We start from the raw sequence: 26,307 nt of genomic DNA on the forward strand, positions 1-26,307 counted from the left end.
TGCTCCTGGATGGATGAGTTGTCTATTAGTGATTCAGTTTCTCCAATAACATGGATAATAAAGGTGAGGAGAGGAAAAGGAGTTGAACATTGCCCCTGGGTTCATTGATCCCACACCCTGCTGTCCTCTGGTACAAATACAAAGGTCTGCCTCCTTAAGGAGGTTCTGAGCCTACAGCCCTCTGTGACTTGACTGCTTTGCAGCTGGACAGTCTGCTACTTAAACTCCTCCAGCTATTTAAAGTCCCTGGAGCCAATGGCTAACTGTTTGGCTAGCCCACCAACTGTTCCCTTCTTGACCCATCAAAATGGTTCACACTTTGTAAAGAGATCACAAAGTTTACACACACAGGATAATGACATTGCATTACTAGAAATAGAAACGTAAAAACATCCTCCTTATACAAATAAAGATCCTTAAAGGCAAAATAAGGAGGAGGCAGGGTAAGGTCAATATTTTTTCCAATTTAATTTAGTCTTTGATATACAAGGGTATCCTTGGATGGAGAGCTGATTGTTAATTTTTCAGTGTGGGCATTTATACCTTGGAAATAAGCATGCTCCACAAATGAGGGCTTGGCTTATTGTTTTGTTGATTGTCTAGAGCTCCTCCAAAACTGCCCCTGGCGGGTGCTGGAATGATGGGGGGGTAGTAGCCTCAGCTGCAATTGGGGGGGTGTTGAATAAAAATAAAGGGGCAGTGGAAGCATAGGGAAAGAAGAGAAGATAAGAAATTGTGAAAAATCATTCATACATGTTTCATCTGTTGTGTAACAGAATGAAAGTTGTAGTGATTACATTATTTTTCAAATAAACACACAAAATGCAGGTTATAACCAATCAATCATCAAGTCCACCACAGGTCTTAGCAAGCAAGTGTTGGTTGGTGAGCCTGTCTCAAATTGTCAGGAAGTCTAACATGCATCAGCAAGAATATGTGCACATAATGACTTGTTTACAATATGATGCTATACAACATAATATTGTATCATCAAAATTTCAATACAGGAAAAGCCCCCACAATTTTACAGTAAATTATCAAATTTAAGATGTATCTTTTTTTAAATTTATAATTTTTGAAATGACACAAATTTCAAAAAAACCCAAAAACCACTAAAGGGTTAGAGAAAGTAGATTTCGGGGGGGGGCAGGTGCTGAGTAAATTCTTTCTGAAAAGGGGGCAGTGGCCCAAATAAGTTTGGGAACCTCTGGTCTGGAGTCTAGACTTAAGAAGGTAATGGGAGAAAACATTAATAATAAAGAATTAAAAGCGTGTCATGCTATAGTGTTGGAGGAAGACTTAGCGCATCACTATATATACACCTTTAAACTCACTGACACATAAGTGGGGAAGAAATGGTGAGACACACAATTTCAGCCAATATATCTGCTTAGAAATATATACACATACTCTATAGGTTGGTAAGTCAGTCAACAAACATTTATTAAGCATATTCCATGTAACAGATACCAGGGGTTACCTTGTATTCTACCTGTGAAACATGCACATAACTAAATACAAAATATACTCAAAGTAATTCAGAGGCATTGGCGGCTCAGGGTGAGGAGGAGGCAGGAATTGAGATCTGAAGATATTCTAAAAGTCTGAAGTAGGAGTGCATTCCAGGCACAGGGACAGCTGGTGCAAGGCCAGGAAATGGGAGATGGGATGTTGTTTCCAATGAAGAGTATATAGGGGGGGCAGCTAGGTGGTGCACTGGCCCTGGATTCAGGAGGACCTGAGTTCAAATCTGGCCTCAGACACATAACACTTAATAGCTGTGTGACCCTGGGCAAGTCACTTAACCCCACTGCCTAACCCCCCACCCCCAAAAAAAGAGTAAATAGGCCAGTTTGGCTGCAATGGAGGGTGTGTGAAGGGTTAGCCGGGAAAGGTAGGCTGGAACCAGACTGAGAAGGAAAGGCTTTAAATGCCAGGCAGAAAATGTTGTATTTCATCTTAAAGGCAATGGGGAGCCCCTGAAATTTGCGGCGTGTGTGACAGGGTCATTCTGACAGCCATGCAAAAAGCCATTGAAGGAAGTGGGGATGGTGAGCCTGGAGGAGACTTGGTGTAGGGTAGGAACATAACCGTCTTCACGTCTGAAAGACCATCTTAGGGAAGAGGCATCGGACAGGCTCTGCTTGACTCCAGTGGGAAGGAGGAATAATGGGGAGTAACGACAGAGAAATGAATTTAGGGTCTAAGGCATACCTTTCTGAAAATGAAAAGCTGCCCCTAGAGGAAATGACTTGCTGATCAGTGGACGATGGCTTGTCTGGTACAGGAAGTCTGAGGCAGCTGGTTGGCGTGATGGCTTTGGAGTTAGGAAGATCTGAGGTAGGCACGGTGGGACATCCCTAACACGCCAGCTACCTGGCGTGTTGACAGCTGGAGGATCTCTTCAGCTCAGGAGTTTCAGCACCGCATTGGGTTATGCTGATCAAGTGTCTGCACTTAGCTGGGTATTTAATATGATGGGGGCTGGGTGACGACGGAGGACCAGGCTGAACTGGCCCAGGTCGGAAACAGAGCAGGTGAAAGCATCCCTGCCAATCAGGAATCAGTAGTGGGATTTAAACCACGATAGGGGGACTCCGTCTGTGAAAGAAAAAAAAAAAGATGAGTTTGAATCCTGACTAGCTGTGTGAACATGGGCAAGTCATTCAACATACTCAGTCTGTTTCTTCATCCACAAATTGGGATATAGTAGCACGTGTTTCACAGGACTGTTGTACAGATCAAATGAATATATGTATATATTTCTCTATAAACCTGAGAGCAATATATAAATGCTAGCTAGTATGATTAGTTCAGTTTGTGTGAAATGCAAAAGGTGTGGTGGGACTCATGTTTACTTGTTGGGGAGGGTGTAGAAAGGATCCCTGCATAGCTATAGTATGGACTGCAGGGTCTCTGGGAATCTTATAATTGTATGTATGTGGAAGGAAATGCACAAAAAAATCCAATTATGAGGCTGAATGTGAATTTGGAGTGATGAGGTGTGTGCATGAGTGGAAGGAAATACCAAATAAGGAAATTTTAGGGGTGAGGACAAGTACCAGGGCTCCTCCTAGCAGGAAACCAAACACACACACACACACACACACACACACACAATTGCTAGAAAGACAGAAAACCTTTCCAGGGTTTCTGACTCAGACATTACAGTGCATGCATCACTGAAAGAAATCTGAGATGGAGATGGACTCTATCCAGACCTTTGTGCTACTCAGTACCTGGGTGACCTTGGGAAAAAGGGGGAGTTGGAGGTAATGACCTGTAGGGCCTCTTCCAGTTCTTTAGGAGTTTTCTAGTTCCTAGGATTACATCAGGTTGGAATGGACTTTAGAGGCTACCTAGTTTAACCTGTTCATTTTACAGATGGGGAAACTGAGGCCCAGATCAGTTAAGCAGCTTGCCTATGGTTAAACAAGTAGTAAGTGGCAGAGCCAAGATTTGACCTGAGGTTGCTGACTCCAAATCCAGTGATCTTCCTCTTTCCCATGTACTATGCAGAAGGAAGGAAGGAAGGAAGGAGGAGGAAGGAAGGAAGGAAGGAAGGAAGGAAGAGGAAGGAGGAAGGAAGGAAGAGGAAGAAGGAGGGAGGGAAGAAGGAAGGAAGGGAGGGAGGGAGGAAAAGAAAAAAGGAAAAGGAAAGGAAGAAAGAGAAAAGGAGGAAGGAAAGGCAGAAAGAAGGAAGGAAAGGAGGGAAGGGAGAGAAAGAGAATGGAATAGAGAGAAAGAAGAGAGAAAAGGAAGAAAGAAAGGGAGAAAAGAAAGGAAAAGATGAAGGAGATGAAGAAAAAAGGAAAGAAAGAGGAAGGGAGGGAGGGATGAAGAAGGAGAAAAGGGAGAAAGAATGACAGAGAAAGAGAGGATATTTACTAAGCTTCACTATGCACAAAGTACACTAAGAGAGGAAGGCAGAATACAAATAGAAAAAAAGAGAGAGAGTACCTGCTCTCAAGGTGTTTACGTTCTACTGGGGGGAAAGAATATATACAAGATGTTTCAGTTGCACATCTAATGGAAAGGACCATGATCATTAGGGTGCATCAGCAAAGTAGACAGAAATGAATCTCCTTCAATATTATTTCCACTATCTCCAGTTGTCCTGATAGACATCTGACCAATGGACCCAGATGGCTCTGGAGAAGAAAGTGAGGCTGGTGACTTTGCACGGCCCTCCCTCGCAGTGGCTGGTATTGGTGGTGGGCAAGGATAGTGGGTCACTCTATGATATTCCTCTTCTCTTCTCTTCTCTTCTCTTCTCTTCTCTTCTCTTCTCTTCTCTTCTCTTCTCTTCTCTTCTCTTCTCTTCTCTTCTCTTCTCTTCTCTTCTCTTCTCTTCTCTTCTCTTCTCTTCTCTTTCTCTCCCTTATTTTCTCTCTTTCCTCTTTCTCTCTCTCCTCCATCCCTCTCTCCCCATATTTTTATATTAACATAGCTGTTACAGTCTTTTTCCTTCACCAAGAACCCCTTTCATCCCCATCCAAATCAGCAAGGATCATAGAATCATAGATTTCGGGCTGGAAAGAACCTTTAAAGTCCATCTAGTTTAACCCATTCATTTTTATTTGAGGAACCTGAATCTGAGGGTGGTTAAATGACTTACCCAAGGTCACACAGGTGACTCAGGAAGACCTGACTGACACTTCCTAGCTTTGTAGCCACAGGCAAATCACTTAACTTCCTTCAGCATCAGTTTCCTCATCTATAAAATGCCTCTAAATCTAGGGTTCAGCTCCCTCCCCCTCAGCACCATGAAAGGAGAAGAGGAGACTTCAGTCCATCTACCCTCCCAGAAGTTAAAACACTCACATACCCATAAATATTAGGATAGAGCCCAAATGCCTCCTACTACCTAGGTACAGTAGCTAGCCATAAGGAAGCTGCCTGGGGCCTCGGTGCATCCTGGCTTGTTCATGCCAGTTATACTTGGCTTGAAATAAGCTCCAGAGGATTCCCTCTGGAATTCCCCCAGGGTCTATTTACCCTTGCACACTCAGGCAGTTGGTTCCGGCACAGACAGTAACAGTGGGGCTCTTTCTCTAGCTTCCTCCAATCAATTCTAAAATTCTTCATTTATATTTAAAGCTGGGGGAGGAGGGGCAGGGGGAAGGGAGAGGAGGGGATAGGAAGAAAGCTCTACAAAACCCAACAGTATCTGAAATATTTTCCAAAAAAGTATTTTTAAGTAAAGTCAACAAAGTCTCTCCTCTCCCCCTTCTCCCCCTTCCTTTTCTCCCCCCACTCACACACATTCCTCTCCTTCCTTCACTGCCTAAAACACTGGCCCATTGTGCTGGAGCCTGGAGGCTGAGATGTGACTACAAGCAGAGCATGAACCTTTCAAGGCCAGGGGAGGGAGGTTGAGAAAGCCCGCTCCACCTCTCCTCTTCCCTCCCCTAGCCAAAGCAAAGCCGAAAGTGCTTCCAATTCTGTCCATTGCAATAGTCCCAAAGCACCCCACTAGAGGTCAGGGAGATGACTGGGTGCCTACTGCACAATTTACATTGTGACTAGGATCTAGATTGGGAGAAGACTCTTTGGCAAGCTCATTTCCAGGCACATCTTACTTTCAAATAGTCAGTAGAAGGAGGCATCCATGATACTGGGGGAAAGGTGCTGGGTGTGGAGTGAAAAAACTTGGGTTTGAGCCCCACTCTGCCACTTAGTGTACTTAACCTTCCAAAGCCTCAGTTTCCTCATCTGTAAAGTGATGGTGTTGATAGGATCATAGATTTAAAAAGAGACCCGAGAGGTCTCTGAGTCCAATCACCTCGTTTTACAGATGAGGAAACAGAAGCCTAGAGAAGATAATTGACTTGTCTAGAGTCACACAGCTAATATATATTTGAGATGGGATTTGAACCCAGATCTTCTTGCCTCCAAGTCCTGAACCCTATCTACTACACCATATTGCCTTTCCAGTGGATTGGATGACTTTTGAGGTTGCTTTTAAAGAAGCCTCTAATATCATATATATAAATCCACAAGCTTTAATTATCTAACATACTGTTTACTTAACTTGCCCTCATTAAATTGTACACTCCCTGAAGACAAGTACTGTGTGCCTCCTCCTTCTCTTTGTCTTCCTAGCCCTTAGCATCTTAGACACCTAGCTTAATCGATGCTTGTCTGACTGCTATATGCTGGGGACAAAAAACCAATTCATATTCTATGAATAGTGCCTATAGTTAGGAAAACTTGGGTTCAAATCCCTCCTCATACCCTTAAAAGCTGGGTGATCCCTGGCAAGTCACTTAACCTTGGTCTGACTCAGTTTCTTCATCTGTAAAATGGGGACCACAATAACACTTACCTCCCAGAGATGTGAGGATAAAATGAAATCATATTTGTAAAGTGTTTATCACAGAGTCTGACACACAGTAGGTGCTGTAGAAATGCTAACCATTATAATGATTCCAAAGGTGAAGCAGTCCTTGACCTCAAAGGGCTTATAGTCTACACATTTAATATAAGTTACCACAAGACATATACAAAAGAGATAGAAAGTGATCGGTGGGGGGAGAATTCTAACAAGCAGACAATTAAGAAAGACCTCTTGAAGGGACCTAGGACTTCCATAAGATAGAGATGAGGAAGAACCATGTCTTATGTTCTTTTGAATGTTTAAAAATTAGAATGATGAGTCCTTTAAATAAAAAAAAAAGGAAACCAACTCCTCCTGAGGCTGAAATGTGTTAGATATGGCAAGGATCTGTGAATTGTTGTTTTGTGCTATGACAGCAGGCAGCTTCAAGGGGTGGGGCACTGTTCTGGTTCATCATGTTCTGGAAGGTTGAGCCTCCACCTCTTCCCTAGGAAAATTAGTCAATGAATGAACAATTCTCCATTTTGGAAAGAGGGGTGGGTGGGGGCGTGTGTGTGTGTGTGTGTGTGTGTGTGTGTGCGCGTGGTGGGGCAAATCCTAAATGTCCCCTTTCTTATTTTCAGTTCCCTGAGTCCCAGCTGTCTCTCACTTGAAATAACTACTCTCTTTTCAGACCTTTCTATTACATGGCCAGACCAACCACGAATGCTCCAATCCTCCCACGGATCTGTGAGGTCGTCAAGGTGCTTATTCTGGCCATTGAGGCAATGATGATTCCAAACCTTCTGACCTGCCCATGCTGACACCTCTTGTCCATCTCCTTCTGTAAATCCCTCACCAAGATGCTGAGGACCATCATCCCGTGCTCTCAATCACACGTGGTTAACAATGCAGCACACAACAGCAAGGGGTTGGGAAATGGAAAGTTGGCTAACAACCAGAGCAAGCAAGCTAGACAGGCTGATACGGCAGAGGGTCCAAAAGGGATCATAAACTGCCTGTCACCTCTGCTTCCTCAGGCTATTGGTCAGCCCACTTTTTTTTTTATTGTACATTTCTCTGCTAGAGCTCACTTTGCAGTCATATCTATTTTGAAGGGATGGTGCAAATGAACAATTAGCTTGGCCTGGAGTGGAATGCTGGTCCAGCTGCCTTTGAGAAATGATGCAGACCCCAAACTTCCCTCTGAAATAAAGGCTAATCTTTTCAACAAGGCTCACCTTATCAACAACAAAATAATAATAATAGTTAGCATTTATACTGTTCATGTGCCAGGCACTGTATTAAGTGCTTTACAGATATCTCCTTTGGTCCTCTCAACAACTCTGGGACATAGGTGCTATTATTATCCTCATTTTACAGTTGAAGAAACTGAGGCAGATAGAGGTTAAATGACTTGCCTGGGGTCATAGAACTAGTGTCTGAAGTTGGATTTAAACTCAGGTCTTCCCATGATGTTGTGTTGAACAACAAAATTAGATTATAGATGTGGCTGAAAAATACCTTTGCTGGGAGCATAAATAAAACAAAAGTGAACAAATTCACTTTTTTTTAAGAAACCATTTTATTTTAAATAGTGAGAACAACTCACATTTCAACAGCTCCTTATGAAGTGCTTTCCTCCCAACCTGGTTAAGTAGTAGAACAAATATTATCATCCCATTAGATTGTAATCTTTGAGGGTAGGGACTGTCTTTTGCCTCTTTTTGTATTCTCATTGCTTAGCACAGCTGTGGCACATTTTTGGCATTTAATAAATGTTTATTAATTATTGATTGATCTCTCTTTTGCAGATGAGAAAACTGAGACTCAGAGAGGTTGCTATTCTGGCATTTCTTTGCAGACACCTGATTCCTCAGATCTAGAAAGAAATTTTTACACAGTAAGTAAGTAACATGGAGGTTTAATCAAATCCACTGGGGTCTCAGTTTCCTTCTTTTCTCTCTTTTTCTCTCTTCCTTTCTTTCTCTCTTCATTCCTTTTTCTTCTTTCCTTTATTTTCCTTTGTTCTTCCTTCCTCCCTCCCTTCCTTCCTCCTCCCTCCCTCCCTTCCTCCCTTCCTCCTTCCTTCCTTCCTTCCTTCCTTCCTTCCTTCCTTCCTTCCTTCCTTCCTTCCTTCCTTCCTTCCTCCCTTCCTTCTTTTACAAGGTGATATTTACTTTAGAAGACACAATCACACACATACAAACTTAGTTCCCAACACACAAGAGGCATAATTCCACCTTTCTTCCCACTACCACTACCACCTCAGTCTGAGGGCAGGAGTGTGGGGCTGAGGGTGGCTCAGGTTCTTAGCTTATCTCAGCTCCTCTCTAGAGCATAGTCCCAGTTCCAAGCCCCCAATCCCCTCAAGCTAGAATCCCAGGTCCCCTGGCTTCTTCAGGTCTGACCAGCTGACCCACTACACCAGCACACCTGGAATCCTGGATGCTCTTAGAATCAGGATTCCAGGGCAGCTAGGTGGTGAAGTGGATAGAGTACCAGCCCTGAAGTCAGGAGGATCTGAGTTCAAAACCGGCCTCAGACCAAACACTTGACACTTACTAGCTGTGTGACCTTGGGCAAGTCACTTAACCCCAATTGCCGAGAGAGAGAGAGAGAGAGAGAGAGAGAGAGAGAGAGAGAGAGAGAGAGAGAGAGAGAGAGAGAAAAGAATCAGGATTCCAGGTGTGATGGTGTAGTGGTTCAGCTGGAATCATGGCTAAAAGGTCACCATGGCTGGGTTCTTAATTTCAAAAAGAGAACAGAGACATTGAAGAGTATAAAAGAACAAAGCGCTTTAAAAAACCCAGAGGGTTGAAAATATGAAAGGAGTAGGGTCTACTTAGCCAGAAAAAGAGAAAAGAAGACTAATGCAGGCTTATGAAGCCTGGTCAATTGCACCATAAGGCTGGAGGGGGAAGACGATTCGAGAGGAGGCCTAACAGACATGTCGACAAATATTCTGTGGAACTGAGATACCAGCACAGATTTGGGGGTGTGATTGGCCCAGAATGTAACTTAGTCTGCGGTTCGTCTTAACCTTCAGGGTCTCGAGTCAAATTCTGCTCTCTGTGAAGACTGCCCCAGCCAATGCAACGCACCTTGATCTCCTCCTTCTCCGCCCACCTGTTGCCCTTCTGGTCAGTACTGCACAGTTTAGCATCTGACTCGTCTCTAACTGTGCCATGACTGCTCTAGTTCCTCCAGCTCCATTGGTCTCCATTGCTCTACAGAGCAAGGAGAAGGCCTTGAAATCTTTGGAATATGAGCTTAAAAGTGCTGGACAAATACATGCACAGTGATGGGAACAGCTGGCCCTCACATGGCATTTTAAGGTTTACAAGGCATTTTACATACATTTTCTCATGTGATCATCATGACAGCTCTGTGAGGTAGGTCCTTGAAAACATTATCCTCATTTAAGAGATGAGGAATCTGAGGCTAAGTAAGAAATGTTAAGTGATTTGTCCAAGGTCACACGGTTAGTAAGTGTCAGAGGCAGGATTCAAACCCAAGTCTTCCAGACTCCGAGTCTAACACTCTTTCCATAACTCCTACTCTGATACCTCATGTTGGTGATCGACCCTGGGTTTTTAAAGGTCTCTACTGGCAAAGAACAAACTCTTTCAATATCATCATCATCATCATCATCATCATCATCGTCGTCGTCGTCGCTAGTATTTATATAGTGCTGTAAGGTTTTCAAATATTTCATCTGATCCTCACGACAATCCTGGTAAATAAGTGCTATTATTATCACCATTTTGCAGATGAGGAAACTGAAGCAGACAGATGTTAAATGAATTGCTCAGGGTCACATAGCTAGTGTCTAAGGAGGGATTTGAATCCAGGTCTTCCTGATTCCAGGTCTAGTGCACTATCCACCATACCACTTAGTTGCCCATCATGTTTACTTGAAAGAATCACCTGCTTTATACAGGAGTTTTACTAAATGTGAAAGGTTATTATTATTATTATTTTTAGTGAAGCAATTGGGGTTAAGTGACTTGTCCAAGGTCACACAGCTAGTAAGTGTTATATGTTTAAGGCAGGATTTGAACTCAGATCTTCCTGAATCCAGAGCCAGTGCTCTATCCACTGCACCACCTAGCTGCCCCATGCGAAAGGTTATTATAAGGAAGATAGTGACTATCTCTTTGCCTCTGCTGAAGACTGGATGAATGAAAATGGGCTTGAAATAAACTGAAAAGGAGTGAGGAAGCATATAGGCAAGAGACTGGTGGACCAACAGTCAAGATGGTCTGAATTCTAGCCTCAGCTCTCCTTCTTATTCACTAACTCTTCAGCATTCTAGGTCTCAATTTCTTAATCTGTAAAATGGGAGGATTGGACTAGATCAGCGTTTTTCAAAGTCCATTCCAGGCAACCTTGAATTACTATGAAGTAGTCCAAGGAATTTTGAAAAGGAAAAGACATGTAATGGCAGACAAGCAAACACTGAAAACCCCTCCATTTTGCCATTATGTTGGTCATGCACAGTGTATGAATTTAGCTAATAAAGAAAACAATGGGAAACAGATGAACATTGATCACATCATTGAAAACTTGTCTTCTTATTGGTCTAAATTAGAGGTTTTAAACTCTTCTGTGGCATTAACCTCCTCAATTGTCTGGTAAAGAGTATGGACCCCTTCTCAGAATGATGTTTCTTGTCTGTATTCATAACTGAAGGAAATATGAAATTTCAGTTAAAGAGTACTGAAAATAATGATGTAAATGTTTTCTCATCCAAGTTCACAAGCCCCTTGAATTATATCCAGGGAATCCTCAGGGATCCTTGGACTCCACGTTAAGAACCTCTGGCCTAGGCTCAAACATCAAATGTGCCCAGCAATGGATGATGCATCATTAAGTGGCTCAGAGTGCCTCCCCAGGCTATGGGGTCAAGGCTGGTAAGTGTGTCAGAGATTAGAAACACATGACGAGCCTAGGAATGGAGAGGCCCCTAGCAGGTTCCTATGTATGGTCTTCTGGCCCATAACCTTCCCAATTCATGAAGTACTGAAGCTGGTACCATTGACACCAGAGGTCCAGATTCGCCTTGGCTCTGAACCTTTCTCAGCCTTCAACTACCAATGGCGGGGTTGGGAAAGCCAGTTTATTGTCCCAGAACAATAATCAGTGGAAGACTGAATAGAGCCACATGGTGTTGGGGAGTTATAACTAGAAAGCTACCAGACTTACTACTTGTACTATTGGGAAGGGTCTGATGTTTTAGACTTCCCATCTCTAAGACGGTCAACTAGAAACAGAAATTCCAGCTTGAGAGCCAAACTTGGTCACAGTGGAAGGGGTTTACTAAGGGTCCAGTGGTAGTCAGTATCACATTCATATGCCACCTTCGCAGCTTCTAAAGTCGTTTGTAAATCTTTTTGGGCAGCTTCCAACTCTCCCAAGTAGCAGTGAATGACCAAGTTGGTGATGAGTCATGAAAGATGGGAAGAAACATGGGTGGAACTCAACTTTTTTTTTAAATGATGTGTTCTGGGTGGAGGTGCGAATGGAATTATTAAAACAGAATTTGGCAGTAGCAAACAGGGTGGGTTGGTTATCCCAATGATAATTCTTGAAGCACCAAAGGTGCCACTCGAGAGTAAGGTTTGGTTTTTGCCATCCCTCCATCGCCCTGGAGTAGGGAATAGGGGGAGAAAACAGTGGAAGGCTGAGAAAAAGACAGGCCAGAAGTGGAGGTGAATGAATAATAACAATAAAGGACATTTATATAGTGATTTAAAGTTTGACAAATGCTTTTATAATTTATCTCATTCAGCCTATGAGGTTGATGTTATAGGTATCATTATTCTCATTTTACAGACGAGGAAAAGGGAAATGACTTGGCCAGAGTCACCCAGCTTGTAAATATTTAGGTGGGGGGGAGATTCAGACTGATTTCAAGTCCGGTATTTTATGTAGGATGTTATGATTAGAAGTGATATGAGGAGCGAATGTCTTTTCCTTGTAAATAGACCTATCACTGTGGACCATCTGGCATAGAGAAGGTGGTCTGTTTTAGTAAATATGTTACCTGCTGGCACCTGAAAATCACCTGAGCTAAGTAAGCATGGAGAGGTCCCAGGTGGAAGCTGAACATGGCCATTTCCCTAAAGGGGTTTGCTGAGGGCCCAGCAGAAATCAGGCATGCATTTATGCAGCATTAGAGATAGCTAGGTGGTGCATTAGATAGAACACTGGGCCTAAAGTCGGGAAGACCTGAGTTCAAATCCAGCCTTGGACACTTACTAGCTGGCTGACCCTTGGCAAGTCATTTAATTCCTGTCTGCCTCAGTTTTCTCAACTGTAAGATCGGGATAATAGTAGCAGCTACCTCCCAGAGTTGGTGTGAGGATGGAATGAGACAATGTAAAGTGCTTAGCACAGTACACACCATATAAATGCTTATTCTGCCTACCTTTTTATATTTCCCTGTGTTCATCTCCAGGAGCACATATAAATCTGTCTGGACACTTGTAAAGATTGTAAAGTCTAACACTGCAGCAGTGGATAATCACAGGAGTTTGGTCACCGGGTGACATATTTAAGGGGTCACAGCATTCTAGTGTGTAACAGGCAACAGTATGAAATCACTCTTGTCCTCTGAGAGCCCACTTCTGCTTCTACAGCGAAGATGACAAAGCAGTGGAAAGGAAGGCAGAAGTGCAAGAATCGCACAGTTCTTAGTTGTATAAACCTTAATTTAACAGTCGATACACTTGACATATCCTCTCCCAGCAACCAACAATCCGATTCGGTGCAGGACCACATCCAAATGGACTTTTTTTTTTTGGACGTTTTGCTATAAATGAAATTCCAAGACCTAAATGAGTGGCAGTTAAATGGAAGGGTAACCCCCCGCTTTGCCCCAGAGATCTCATTAGCTCTGCTGCCTTCAGTTATCCTCTCCCAAATCTACAGAGCCTCCTCGACTCCAGTCCTGAATTGCCCGATGTTTGCTGGGTCTCATACAGCACATCTAAACATCTGGGGTGGAGTTGCTTCGCCTATGTGATTTGTCTTTATCTCATCCTTCTTTTCCACATAGTTTGATATCAATTTTTGTCTTGGTTCTAACAAGTCAGTGGCCTAACCGTAGAGATGGCTGATTCATAAATAATGCCCCTATCGGTAAGCAGGTATTTCCTGCCTGTTAAAATATAATCAATTTTGGATTTCATGATCTTATCTAGTGATTGACGCATCCATGCCTCCCAATTCTCTGCTTAAAGAAAGCATTAGAAATCTGCATTCATGAGGCTTCTGTACAGTCTGTAAGCATTTGGCCTTTCCTGTTTCTTATTCCAGAACTGTGTTGTTCGAGGTATTTTCCTTCATCTTTCTCTATGCTCACCTTTGCACTGAGATCACTGAATGTTTAAGTATATGCTTATTTTATCGGGAAGCTCTTGTCTAATTCTTGGTAGAATTTCTCTGCCTTCTCATTGCCTGCCACGGATGTTGGTGCAGAAGCATTTTCATGGTAGTCTTTTATCACAAGTACTACAATATATAGTATAGTAAGTACCAGAGGCAGCTAAGTGGCACCATAGTGCATAGAGCACTGGGCTTGGAGTCAGGGAAACTTATTTTTCTGAGTTCAAATCTTACCTCAGACACTTCCTAGCTACATGACTCTGGGCAAGTCATTTAACCCGGTTCGCCTCAGTTTCATATCTATAAAATGAGCAGGAGAAGGAAATGGCAAACCACTCTGGTGTCTTTGCCAAGAAAACTCCAAATGGGGCCAGGAAGGGTCAGACAGGACTGAAATAACTCAACAAAACCACAATGTGAGGTAATAAGCATTTACATAATGCTTTTAAGGTTCACAAAGGTGATGTTATCTCAGTTACTCCTTAGAACAATCCTAGGAGGTAGATGCTATTGTTATGCCCATTTTACAGATAAGGAAACTGAGGCTGAAAGGTTAAGTGATTTGTTGAAGGTCATATAGCTACTAAATGGCTGTTATTGTTATTTGTCCTTCATTCTCGAAGAGGACCATAATATTAGGGAGGTGATGCCATGACATGCAAGTGAATTGAATTTAAATGAGGGAGGGTTATGCAAAGTCACCAGCCTCACTTTCTCTTCTGGAGCTATCTGGGTCCAGTGGCCAGATTTATATCAGGATGACTGGAGATGGCCCTGGATGCAGTGGAAGACCTTGGCCTTTTAAAGCTAAGGTCTTTAAGGCTAGATAAGAAATGAGGCAGAGAATGGCCTCTTGACCTAGTCGAAAAAATCAAACTGGGAGGGGTCTGAGGTAGGATTTGAACTCAGGTCTTCCTAACTCTCCATCTACTACTCCATGCACTATGCCACCTACCTACCTAGCCAAATTTCTCTTGGAATAATGATTCTTGTTGCTCTTGGGTCCATGATCAGATCAACTTCCCCAATTCCTTCATTTGCTTATCCAAGAAGAACCTGTGAGCCATCCTTTTATTTAGCAGCAACTTTTTTTTGTTGGTTTTAGGTTTCATTTATCACAAAAATGTCAATCAATCAATCAGTCAGTCAACAAGTATTTCTTAAGTGCTTTTATGTTCCAAGCAGTATGTAAAACCCTTGGGATATAAACCATATTAACAATAACCAGCATTTACATAGAACTTCATTACGTGTCTTCTTTGGTCCTCACAACACTGGAAGGGAGGGGCTTTTATTATCCCTATTTTCCAGATAAGGAAACTGAGTCTTAAAGAAAATTAAGTGACTTGGTCAGGATCACACAGCTAATAAAGGTCTTTGGCAGGATTTGAACTCAGATCTGCTTGATTCTAAGTCTAGGGCTCTATACATTGTGCCACCCAGCTGCCTTCTATGAAGAATGATATAATTCAACTCTTTCAGTGATATATATCCAGGGGGCAACGATCTCACATTTAGAGGATTAATAGTTAAGTTAACATTTGTAGACAACTTAAATAACTATGCAATCCTTAGCACCCTCTGCCTCCTTCACCATCACTCTGTAATTGCCACTGGAGAAGCAGAAAGGGTCCCACAGGGCAGAGGGCCATTTTGTATTTTCCATGAGTTGCCATGGCCAAAGCATTCATCACCTAATGGCCAGCCCACTAGAGATGATCCTTTGCATATTTAGTTTAGCTGGTCAGCAGAAAGCAGACACTGTATGTTGCTAGGGCCATATTCAAAGTCTTTCCAGCATGGCAGAACTTGACAAATGATGGGCACCCGTGGTGTTGCTTCCAAAGCCCAAAGTTAGCTCCATGCCCCAATGAGGCAGGAAGGCAGTACAGCTTTATGGAGGTCCAATAAATCCGCAGTAAACACACAGCTAAGTGCAATAGAGAAGCTCCCTATTTCATGGAGCCCCTCTTTTACTAAAAGAAGAATTTTGGGGCAGTTAATTTGTTTTTTGATTAATGACCCCCCCCAACTTAGCAGTTTGGTAGGTTATAACTTTCATATATGGCTGGTGTTTTTAAAGGGGAGAGGAGGAGGGAGGGGGATTGCTTATAAATGAAAACGTAAGTTAGTAAGTAATGGGCAAAATTGAATCCTAACAGCTCTTAATCGAGGGGATGCCAAATGTCATTTTTCAGCAGAACCTTACTTAGTAAGTGGTGGGCTGCTGTAGCTCACAATGAAGAAAGACATAGAAAGGACCTCTCTTTGTACATGGGAATAAATCAGCAGCTTAAGCAGAGCATGGCAACAAGAGCAGTTCTGTTCAGTCCACAGTAAAAACCTGCAAGCAAGAATCTGGCTGAGAGAAAGCCATTTATGGCACAGGAAAAAACACCCTGTCTACCAAAGGATTGCAAAACCTGTGTAAGCAATGTCCTCCCTAGCCTAGAGAGCAGTCCTATGATAGGGGATGGTCTGAATGGTTTAAAGCATGTCTGTAAGCTGGTGTTTGTAGTAGCTTTAAATGAGGGTCTTATTTACATGACAGCAAACCAGAAGGGAGACACAGAGAGGTTGCCCACACCCCAACTATCCTTGAACATCAGCCTTTGGAAGGACAGATGTAACTGAGAAGGCCAGGACATTTGTTATGCAAATCATAAAGACATATCCAGCTTCCATTCATTGGGAATAAATGGAATGACTGAGCTTCTTTTGTTGAAGGAAGGAAGGAAAGAAGGGAGGGAGGAAAGGAGAAAGAAAGGAAGAAAGGGAGGGAAAGAAAGAGGAAAGGTAGGAAAGGGGAAGGAAAGAAGGGAAGGAAAGAAGAAAGGAAGAAGGGAAGGAATGAGGGGAAGAGAGAGAGAGGAAGGGAAAGAGGGGAGGAAGGAGGGAGGGAAGGAAGGAAATAAAAAAGGAAGGAGGGAGGAAGGAAGAAAGGGAGAGATAGGAAGGGAAGGAGGGACAGAAGGAGAGAGAGAAGGAGGGAAGGGGGAGATGGAAGAAAGGAAAGAAGAGAGGAAAGGAGATAAAAGAAAGAGGGAAGAAAGGAGAGAGGAAGAAGGAAAGGAAGAAAGAAGAGAAGGATGGGAGGGAAGAAAAAAGGGAAGAAAAGGAAAGATAGAGGAGAGAAGGAATGAGAGAGAGAAGAATGGAGGATGGGAGGTGTAGGAACAGTTATACCAATCTGGAATCTGCCGATTTTCACTGGATTAACTCTCAAAAATCACCTTAGTAAGTTGGTCAAAGAATACAACTCACCTTTGTCTGAAGAAAACCCTAAGCCACTTTACTCTCTGTGGAAGGGTGCTGACACTGTATTCATTTGGAAGACCTTTATGGAAGTTCTGGACCAGAAACATAATGGAAATAAACTCCCTTGCTCCATTCACTCTTATCTGCATTTCCTTCCCTATCATTCTGTGGGATTTATTAACTGAACGTAAAAGCAACAGTTTCTCTAACAGCACTCAGCCTCTAGTGCACTAAATGAGAGAAAACATTTCACTTTTCATTGTCTTCCAATGATTTCTTTTCCCAAGAAGTCCATCTTTAAACTGCCAGTGCTGAATGAACTCATTCCCGTTCAGCAGGCGTGAATACCTGATGATTTCTAAACTCGCTTCCCTCTGTTCCAAGAACATCTCCATAAAGTGCTCTGCCAGCGTTAACACCCTCTGTGAATTTGCTATTATTGTCCTTGTTTCTGGGGTATCGTTCCTTTCAAGGATGACATGTTCCAGTCACATTTATGCCAGGCCAAGCCTGGGCTACATGAAAAGATGTCCAAGGCTCCATCGGTGGTTTTTCATCTGATTATTTCTATCACTTTGCTACAAATCACAAATCAGGTCATTTTTGCTTCAGAACAAAGTCCCAGACTGATTGAATAGCTTGTCAGTAACATTCTGTATAGAAGGGGCTGCTATTCATGGTTTGGTGCAAATATAATTTGGAATAGGTTTGGAATCAAAACAAACTGACAACCAACTAACATTGATTAAAACAAAGTAGGTAGGGAGCAGCTAGGTGGTGCAGTGGATAGAGCACTGTCCCTGGAATCAGAAGAACCTGAGTTCAAATCCGACCTCAGACACGTAACACTTACTAGCTGGGTGACCCTGGCTAAGTCCCTTAACCCCCATTGCCAAACCCCCCCCAAACAAAAAAAAAGTAGGTACCCAACTCTTGGAGGATGATGGCAGGGGAGGGAACAAACATTTATTAACCACCTTCAGATGTGCCAGGCTCTGTGCTAAGCACTTAACAAATATTATCTTGTTTGATCCTCACAACAACCCTAGAAGATAAATACAATTATTACCCCCATTTTATAGTTGAGGAAACTGAGATAGAGGCTAAGTGACTTCCCTGGGGTCATACAGCTAGTGAGTGCTTGTGGCTATATTTGAATTCAGGTTATCCTGACTTCAAGTTTATCCACTACACCACCTAGCTGCCTCAATAACTTAAAAATGTGGTATTTGGATATAATAGAATATTATTATACTACAATAGACTACAAATATAAGAAATAGTAAAAAAAAAAGAGCTGGGAAGACTTAAATGGACTAATACAAAAAGAAAGAAAAGCAGAACCGAGATAACATAGAAAATGACCCTATAAGGATAGAAGACAGTCAGACATGCTCAAATGTGCACTCGAGATTTTGGAAAAGCACCTTTCAAAGGGTTCAGAAGAATAATAGGTAGGATTCCCTGAACTGAATTTCTGTAGGAAAAGGCAGCCAAGGATGGATGAGAAATTCAATCATGAAATTCTGAAAATAAAAAAGAGAGAAAAAATGAGAATTGTTTGAGGAGACAGATGTGGAAAAACAGGGATCTTGACAACCAACTTAGATTTTTAAAAGATAAAGAAGACTAGGCAAGGGCAAATTACTGAGGATGAATTCAAAACCTTGCTAAAGTTAAGAACGGGATGAAATACAGACAGAGCCAAGATGGCAGAGTAGAAATCTTCCCACTAAAAAGCCTACACACCAATCTAGAAAATGCAGCAGACTGAAAAGTCAAGAAGAAAGTCACAGTGAGTAATTTTTCCGGTCTAGGTCAGCATAGGGAGACAGACAGAGACATCTGTGGATGCTTGGGGAGGAGTTTGGCCAGCAGTAGCTCTGTGGAGTGTCCTAGCACGAAGAAATACTATCCACCAGAGCAAGAAGTAGTCCCAAACTCATTTTGTCATTCAGTCATTTCAATTCCCCTTGACCCCATTTGGGGTTTTCTTGGCAAAGATACTAGAGTGGTTTGCCATTGCCTTCTCCAGTTCATTGTACAGATGAGGAAACTGAGGCAAACAGGGTTAAGTGACTTGTCTAGGGTCACATAGTATCTGAAGCTAGATTTGAACTCAGGAAGATGAGTCTTCCTTACTCCAGGCCCACCACTCTATCTACTAAGCCACCTAGCTGTCCTGTGAACCAAATCAATGGTTGGACACCTAGGCAGAAACTGGTGCCATCTGGCAGCTTTCTGCCCACTAGCCAGTTCCAGATCACAGACTGATGGCAAAGTGAGGAAGGTACCACATGCTGAGAACTGGCATTCAGGGGTAAGAAGCAGTCTGAAGCCCTAGATTGTTTACCAAGAGAGAAGCGAGTTAAGAAGCAAGCAGCAGCAGTGTGGCTCAGACTCCAGGAGCAGAGCAGGGTCTCAGCTCCAACATCTAGCCCAGTTTGAAGCCTGCAGAGGAATAATCAGGGCAGGAATTCCAGACCAAAAAGGACCCTTCAGTACTGTCACTCCCAACCAGCACAGATTCTAGCTGGCTGAAAGGGGCTGAGTCAGTGAGCATTCTGAGCACTGTTAATCATATCTAAACCCAGATCAGGAAAGTGCAGAGCTCAGACCAAGGGGACAGCAATCAGACTTTGACATTGATCAGACCATTTTGAGGGCACTGAAAGCTTTCAGGTTCCCAGCTTGAGCTGTCCCAGAGAGCCTGTAATAATGCAATACTCAATATACCAAGAAAGCAGCAACAGGAACAGCCCAGAATTTCCTTCCAGAAATTCACAGAGCTCAGCCCTAATATCAAATCTGAAGTCAGAAAGTAGTCTGGAAGAACGAGCAAACAAAGAAACAAAAAAGAATCCCACCATAAAAAGCTAATATGGTAACAAGGGCTCTCAAGACACAAACCCAGAAGAAGAGAATGACTGTAAAACATCCAAAACAAAGCCTCAAAAAAAAAAATACAGGTTGTCCATAAATTCAGTTAGAATTCCAGTAAGATATAGAACAAGAGTTGAAAAAAAGGATTTTTAAAAAAATTTTAAATAAAAGAAATGAGAGCACTAGAGGAAACAGTTGAAAGAGAAAGGGGGAGCTATGGAAGAAAGAATTGGAAGAGAAATTAAGAGCTTGGCACAAAAGGTACAAAACCTTGCTCAAACAACAATCTCTCTGAAAATTAGAATGGATCATACAGAAGCCAATGACTCTGTGAGACAACAAGAAATATTAAAGCAAAGTCAAAAGACTGGGGGGGAAATAGAAGAAAATATGAGATATCTCATAGCAAAAACAACTGATCTAGCAAGCAGATTGAAGAGGAAAAAACCAAGAATCATTGGACTATCTGAATGCCAGGACCAAAAAAAAAAGGTTTAGGTGTTATATTTCAAGAATTATTAAAAGAAAACTGCCCAGATCTCTCAGAACCAGAGGGCAAAGTGGAAATATGAATAACTTACTAGTTATGTCCTGAAAGAAACATTAAGATGCAAACTCCCAGGAAGCTTATAGTCAAAATTCAGAGCTTTCAGGTTAGAGAAAAAAATTCTGCAAGCAATCAGAAATAAAGAATTCAAGTACAGAGGAGGAAAATAAAGATCACACGTGATTTAGCAGCCACTATGTTAAAGAATAGGAGAGCTTGGAATATCATATTTTGTTGTTGTTATTCAGTCATATCCAACTCTGCATGACCCCATTTGGGGATTTCTTGGCAAAGATACTGGAGTGGTTTGCCATTTCCTTCTCCAGTTCATTTTACAAATGAGGAACTGAAGCAGACAGAATTAAGTGATTTGCCCAGGGTCACATAGCTAGTAAGTGTCTGAGAATGGATTTGAACTTAGGTCTTCCTGACTCCAGGCCTGGCACTCTGTCCACTGTGCCACCTAGCTGCCCTGGAATACCATAATCCAGAAGATAAAAGATATATAGGTTTATAGCCTTGAACAACTTAGCAAGCAAAACTGAGTATAATTTTGGAAGGGAGGGGAATGGAATTTTAATGAAATAGAGGACTTCCAAGCATTTTTGATGAAAAGACCAGAGTTGCACAAAAATTTTAAAGTGCAAACACTGGAGTTAAGAGAAACATAAAATGGTAAACATGAATGAATAATCTTAAGAGACTAAGGAAGAATAAACTGGTTACATTCTAACATGGGGAGATGATACATCTATCTTCTCTGAACTCTATTATTATCAAAGAGTCATGCAGGGAGTCTAATTAGACAAGGCTAGGGAATGATTCTGTTATGTCTTGATGATCTTATGAAAAGGATGGAAAGAGGGGGAGGCAGAAGAATACACTGAGAAAGGGGAAAAGGAAAGTGAGGGAAATTTATTTCACATAATCAGGGTGGACAAGCAGACAAACAAGGAGTTGGGGGAGTAGCTGACACTTGAATCTCACTCTCATCAGAACTGGTCATAGGAGACCAAGCACACAGCTGGGTACAAAAATACATTTCACTCAACAGAGAAATAGGGAAAAGGAGAAAGAAGAGGAAAGGGTAGATTAAGGGAAGGATTAATCTTCAGCAAAATAGGCTCTAACTAAAGATGACAAAAATATGTCTGGCTCTTTTTAAGATGCCGAAGAATGGGAATCTGACAGGGTACCCATGAATTGAGGAGTGGCTGAACAGGTATATAAATGTAATAGAACACTATTGTGCTATAAGAAATCATGAAGGGGATAGTTTTAGAGAAACCCAGGAGGACCTATATGAACCAATGAAGCAGAGTGAAGTGAAAAGAATCAGGAGAACAATTTATACAATTACAACAATGGCCTTAGAATCAAAAGTTATCATTATTCATTTGATCAACTTTGTGGATGGAAGGAAGGAAGGAAGGAAGGAAGGAAGGAAGGAAGGAAGGAAGGAAGGAAGGAAGGAAGGAAGAAGAAGGAAGGAAGGAAGAAGGAAGGAAGGAAGGAAGGAAGGAAGGAAGGAAGGAAGGAAGGAAGGAAGGAAGGAAGGAAGGAAGGAAAGAAGGAAGGAAGGAAGGAAGGAAGGAAGGGAGGGAGGGAGGGAGGGAGGAAGGAAGGAAGGAAGAAAACAAGCATTTGTTAAGTACCCACTATGTTCTAGGCACTGGGTTAAGTGCTTTACAAATATTATGTCATTTAATCCTCATATCAACCCTGGAAGTAATATTATTATGATTCTCATTTTATAGTTAAGGGAATTGAGGCAAACACAGGTTAAATGACTTGCCCAGGGTCACCTAGCTGGTAAGTGCCTAAGGCTAGATTTGAATTCAGGTCTTCACTCCAGGCCCAGTATTCTATTCACCGTGCCACATTGCTGCCTTCTACTTATGCTTTTAAACCTTTTTAATCAATCAATTGGACATAGGCACAGGTGGCATGCTTATCCTATTTACAGATAATAGTGCTGGATGGGATAGCTAATGTATTGAGTGACAGGTTCAGGATTCAAAAAGATTTTGACAGGCTAAAGCATTGTAAGAATCTAATAAAATGAAATGAATAAAGATGGATGTAAAGTCTAAAAATGGGCTGCAAAAAATTAACTTCCTAAGTACAAGATGGGGGAGGCATGGTTAGAGAGCAGTTTGTTGGGTAAAGATTTGAGGTTTCAATAAACTGCAAGCTCAATACAGGCCAATATGATTCTAAAATGGCACCCCAGGTGGCTACATTAAAAGGGGCATAGTTTCCAGAAATATAGAAGGTAAGGAAATAAACATTTACATAGTATCTATTATACACCACACACTGTGCTAAGCATTTCACAAATATTATTTCATTTCATTCTCACAATATCTCAGCAAGTTAGATGCTATTACTCCATTTTACAGTTGAGAAAACTGAAGCAAACAGAGGTTAAGTGATTTGCCTATAATTCTATAATAAGTAGGTTTCTGAGGCTGGATTTGAATTCAGGGCCAACCAGCTGTACTCTGCCCTGGTCAGACCACGTTTGGAGAAGTGTGTTCAGTTCTGGGTACCGCAGTTTAGGAAAGGCATTGATAAGCCAGAGTGTGGCCAACCGAGGAGGGCAACCAAGATGGTGAAGGTTTTGAGTCCATTCTAGGAGAAGACTGGTTGAAGGAGCAAGAGATGTCTAGCTGGTAGAAAAGAAGGCTTTAGGGCATTATTATGGCTATTCTGATTGGCCCTAGAGAGAAGAATTAGGAAGAATGGATGGGAGTTTTAAAGAGGCAAATTTAGGCTCAAGTTCAGGGGGAAAAAACCCAAAAACTTCTCAGTTACAGCTAGCCTAAAGTAGAATACCCCGCCTAAAGAAAGGATGGGTTTCCCCCCTATGGGACATCTTCAGGAAGATGCCAGATCATCACTTGTTGGGTTCACTGCAGTGGGATTTCTTTGGGGGAATAAGTTGGGCCCAGCTAACTACCTGAAGCCTCCTCCAACTCTAAAAAATCTATCATTCTGTGATTCTGCAGTAACGTGAATGAAAGCCAGGCAAGGTGGCACATGCCTGGAATTCCTACTACTATGCAGTCTGAAGCTGGCAAATCTCTTGAACTACAGAGTTCTAAACTGCAATGGGCTAAGCCTATCCCAGCCTGGATAAGAGAGAGAAGGAAGAGAGAGAGAGAGAGAGAGAGAGAGAGAGAGAGAGAGAGAGAGAGAGAGACAGAGAGACAGAGAAAGACAGAGAGAGAGAGACAGAGAGACAGAGAGAGACGCAGAGAGAGACACACACAGAGACAGAGAGACAAAGACACAGAAAGACAGAGAGAAAGAGAGAGAAAGAGAGAGAGAGAGAGAGAGAGAGAGAGAGAGAGAGAGAGAGAGAGAGAGAGAGAGAGAGAGATTCAGTCTTAATTTAAAAAAAACATGAATGAAAACAGCATTAAATGGTAGTTGACCTCAGATTAGATGACAATTTCGTTACTGGAAGAAAGAGAAAGATTTCTCATGGCCTCAGTTTCCTCATTAGTAAAATGAATGAATTGGACGGGATGACTGCTAAGGTCCCTTCTATAATCTAATAATTCAATAGCTGGAGTTAGCCAAAGATTCAGAACAAGCTAAGGACTGGATATATGATTCTGTCGGTATAAGGAGTTCCCCTCATCTGGGAGTTCCCAATATCAAGGAAATCAGAGGTCCAATTCGATAGCCTGAGACTTCCCCAAGATGGCACTGACTAGCATTGGTGGGATGAGCTTTCTTATGCACTAAGTGGAACATTTCTATTGTGAGCCCCCAGGAGCAAGGGGCCACCAGGTTACCTGAGGAGGGTCAAATCTGCCCGAGTCAGAAATGAACGGGTCAATGCTATTGTGGTGGACTGAACTGGATTAGGCCCAGGTGTGGCCCCTATACATCCCAACTGAGCCAGATAGGGAACTTCAGTTTAAAAATAAAACAAAACAATTCAACAAAACTACAAGAATGACAAAAACCTGTATGGTTGCTTAGACTCAAGTACTGATTGGTTAAGTGACTTTCCCAGGCTCAGACAGCTAAGAAATATCATAGGCAGGGCTTAAATCTAGGTCTTCCTGGCTCCAAGATCAACTCTTTTAGACCAGGCTGCCTATTTTTTTTAAAGGGCTTTAAATGAATGGGTGTAAAAATAACTGAGCTCAGTGACGTTCAATATGTCAAGTATTTCCAGTGTCTATCTGCTAGGTGGGGGAAAAGCTCACCTCATAACCCTGTGAGGGAGATTCAAGTGTTATTTCATGTTATATTGATTGGGATGAGATATTACAGCTCAGAGAAATTAAATATCTGGCTCATGGTCACAGTCATATAGCTAGTTAGTGTGAGAACCTGGACTTATAGAACATTAAAGTTGGAAGGAACCTTCAAAAACGATCTCATGGGCAGAGATGGGCAGCTCAGTGGTACCGTGGGTAAAATGCAGCTCCTTGAATCAGGAAAAGCCAAGTCCAAATTCTGCCTCAGACACTTTCTAGCTGTGTGATCCTGGACAGATCATTTAATCTTTTTCTGCCTCAGTTTCCTCATCTGTAAAATGATGATCATAATAGCATTTCTCTCCCAGGGTTGTTGTGAGGATCAAAGGAGATGATGTCTATAAAGTGCTTTGCAAACTTTAGAGTTCTATATAAAAGCTAGCTATTATTATTTTGTTTATTATTATTATCACACAGAAGGGAAAATAATTCTAAAGAGAGGAATTTTTTTAAAACATAGACTCAATTTTGTACAGTATGCTTTTTTTTGAAATCAATCAATCAATCAATCAATCAATCAGTATTTATTGAGCTTTCATGCAGAGCTGGGACTTGGGAGGTTCCTCTTCCCCCTCAAATGTTGTGTGTGAGGTTGTGAACAGATGACTGCTCTTCTTCAAGGAATGATAATGAGACATAAATTCTACAGAACAGAATTCTGCACCCAGAGAAAGAATCAATGATTAGATATGTGTACAGAATGATCATATATATATATATATATATATATACACATACATATATATATACACACACACACATATGTATATATATTTTTTATAATACACACATACATATTTGTGTCTAATGGTAGCCATCTTTAGGGTGGGAATGGAGGGAAGAAAAAAGGGGAAAAAAGAAAATTAAATGATAACTTTATTATAAATTTAAAAGGAATAACAAGCTGTACACTTGCAGTTTCATATGCAATAATCTTTTTTAGCATGCTACGTTATTGTGGCAATAGTTGCTTTATTCCATAAATTGAAAATCAAATAATTTTTAAAAATAATTCAATGTGGCAATAGACTGGACAGAATTAATCTGGTACCTATGCCTGACATGTCTGGTTATGGTTATTGTGTACATGGCAATTATCCATAAACAGCATTCATTCTCATAAATGATGTAATCAGTGTTACTTTTAAACAAACACAGAAAGGTTTTAGGGATTTTTTCCTCTTCTTAAATATCTAACATTATAAAATCGTATATTTGGAACTAGAAGGGACTTCCAAGGGTATATAGTGCAACCCACTCTTTTTACAGATGAGTAAACTGAGTTTAAGGGAGAAGAAGTAACTTTGCAAGCCTTGAAGCACTATATAAATGCTTGTATGATTATATCTAGCCTATGAAGCTCATTCTATAGATGAGAAATTTCTAGAAGAGTGGTGACTTGACCCAAATTACATGAAGAAATGGAATGGCGGAGGTGGCATGTTAGAACTCTTCCCATGATAATTCATTTTCTCTTTTGCCCGCTCCCCCTCATTCCTCCATCTTGCCTCTTCTGATATCTCATAGTGCCACTCACTGAACCTCATTACTTCTCCTCACTCTATGACACTGTCTCACCCAAACCGCCTAGCTCCAACCCCCAAAAGGTTATGGAATCACAGAATCTA

General features: G+C 41.8%; 1 long non-coding RNA gene across 1 annotated transcript in view; it reads right to left on the bottom strand.

The window, feature by feature from the left end:
• Nucleotides 1-1,414: 1,414 nt before the first annotated feature.
• LOC110209948 (uncharacterized) overlaps nucleotides 1,415-26,307 on the bottom strand; it is a 58,933-nt gene continuing 34,040 nt past the window's right edge. Inside the window, exon 2 of the long non-coding RNA XR_013487392.1 lies at nucleotides 1,415-2,601. This is a non-coding gene — a long non-coding RNA (uncharacterized LOC110209948). The remainder of the gene's footprint in view (nucleotides 2,602-26,307) is intronic.

This window comes from Phascolarctos cinereus, unplaced genomic scaffold (assembly GCF_003287225.1).
Source record: "Phascolarctos cinereus isolate Bilbo 61053 unplaced genomic scaffold, phaCin_HiC Scaffold_5;HRSCAF=322, whole genome shotgun sequence".
In the NCBI taxonomy this organism is placed as follows: Eukaryota; Metazoa; Chordata; class Mammalia; order Diprotodontia; family Phascolarctidae; genus Phascolarctos; species Phascolarctos cinereus.